Source organism: Mastomys coucha, unplaced genomic scaffold (genome assembly GCF_008632895.1).
Source record: "Mastomys coucha isolate ucsf_1 unplaced genomic scaffold, UCSF_Mcou_1 pScaffold13, whole genome shotgun sequence".
Classification (NCBI taxonomy): Eukaryota; Metazoa; Chordata; class Mammalia; order Rodentia; family Muridae; genus Mastomys; species Mastomys coucha.
The window spans coordinates 60354727-60356778 of NW_022196895.1; the positions used below are offsets into that span (position 1 = coordinate 60354727).

The window sequence follows — 2052 nt, forward strand, 5'->3', positions numbered from 1 at the left end:
ACTGCTGAGCCAATCAGGCATCGACACATCCACACAATAGGGTTTATAAGCCGACCGCTCCAGAGGGCTGGGTCCTTTTCTCGCTTCAAACTTGGGCGCTCCTAATGAAGTGTGGTTGAGAAGAATCCTGCTGTTGTCGTCGTCCTTCCTGCTGGCAGGTGGTCGTGACAAGTGGTGCTGTTGCTGCAGAAGAATCCTAGTGTCCGCGTGTCTTCTTGCTGGCGAGACGACTGCGCGGGCTACACAGGACTACACAGAGAAACCTTGTCTCGAAAAAAAAAAAAAGAGAGAGAGAGAAAGGTGGAGGTTGGGAGGGCCAATGAGTCAGACCTAGAGACTAAGACATTAACTTCTTTTAGAGAACACAAGGGACCTGAGAGGTCACAGGGCCTGAGCAGAGGTGAGGCCTCTGGCTGGAGGTGAGGTAAAACCCAGGTTCTTGACGTAGTAGGGCTTTGCGGATGACAATGAATCTGGGACATGTCCCTCTGAGTAATGCTCCTGAAGCACTGTGATGCACACTTGAGTTTCTACGGCTTCAGAAGCATGCATAAAATGGGAGCAACTGGACTAACACTAAGGCCCACACTATATGACTGAACACACTATTTCTTTTTCTTTTAAAGATTTATTTTATTTATTTTATGTGTATGAGTACACTGTAGCTGTGCAGATGGTTGTGAGCCTTCATGTGGCTGCTGGGAATTGAACTCAGGACCTCTGCTTGCTCCGGCCCCCCGCTTGCTCCTGGGTAAGTACACTGTAGCTGTCTTCAGACACACCAGAAGAGGGTGTCAGATCTCATCACGGATGATTGTGAGCCACCATGTGGTTGCTGGGATCCGAACTCAGGACCTTCGGAAGAGCAGTCAGTGCTCTTACCCGCTGAGCCATCTCACCAGCCCCTGAGCACACTGTTTCTTCCCACGGCTTGTAACTTTTTCTGAGCTCATATTTATTTGTAAGAGTGCTTTTGTCCCAACTTCCAGGATGATAAAGGGTCCCCACAGAGCCCGTCCAGCATGCTGCGGTGTCCTGACTCTCAGAAAGTCTGCTGTTATCTTCTTGGCTCTTGCTCTTTTAAGGTGTGTAGATTTGTAATCCACTCTTCCCAAGGACTTTTATCCTCTACAGAAACTATGCACACCACAAGCTTCTTTTGCTAAGGGCTAGAAAGCCAGCTTTCTGAGTTCTCTACCGAAGAGCCAGGCCTCTGAGCCCCGTTGGCATGGAGCTCCGGCTCTAGCTCCATCACTCTGCTTTCATGTGGGTATCCCGGAAGCTATGCTCACCTGTGACTACTCAGAGCAGCACTTACGTGTACGCTGTTCTGTATGAATGCTCTGCTTAAAGTCCCTCAACACCTTGGCTGGGCTCAATCTCTCAGAGCCCCGACTCTAACTGTGATGGTTTGTGTACGCTTGGCCCAGGGAGTGGCATTATTAGGAGGTGTGGCCTTGATGGAGTAAGTGTATCACTGTGGGCGTGGGCTTAAGACCCTCATCCTAGCTTCCTGGAAACCAGTCTTCTAGCAGCCTTTAGACGAAGATGTAGAACTCTCAGCTCCTCCTGCACCATGCCTGCCTGGATGCTGCCATGTTCCTGCCTTGATGATAATGGGCTGAACCTCTGATCCTGTAAACCAGCTCCAGTTAAATGTCGTCCTTACAAGAGTAGCTTTGGTCATGGTGTCTGTTCACAGCAGTAAAATCCTCACTAAGACAACTAGCCTAACAGCTCTGGCTTTGATACCATCTCCACCTCCTCCCTCCGATTCTGATTCCAGGAGCCGTTCTCTTCACATTCAGCTAAGATAGAAAGCATTCAACTTGTCCAATGAATGTATTTATAGTGGGGGGCAAAGCGGTGAGCAGACATTGAACTGACTTCAGTCAGGATCAGAGGGTGAAGGTACGCTCACCAAAGTGGTATTAGAATTTACAAGAGGGGCAGAGACAGGTGGATTTCTGAGTTCGAGGACAGCCTGGTCTACGGAGTGAGTTCCAGGACAGCCAGGGCTACACAGAGAAACCCTGTCTCAAAAAAACCAAA

The 2052-nt window shown here is 49.4% G+C and overlaps 1 long non-coding RNA gene across 1 annotated transcript in view; it reads left to right on the plus strand.

Annotated features, from left to right (window-relative positions):
* LOC116087269 overlaps nt 1-2052 on the plus strand; it is an 11832-nt gene that overhangs the window by 879 nt on the left and 8901 nt on the right. The gene's annotated exons all lie outside the window — the stretch shown is intronic.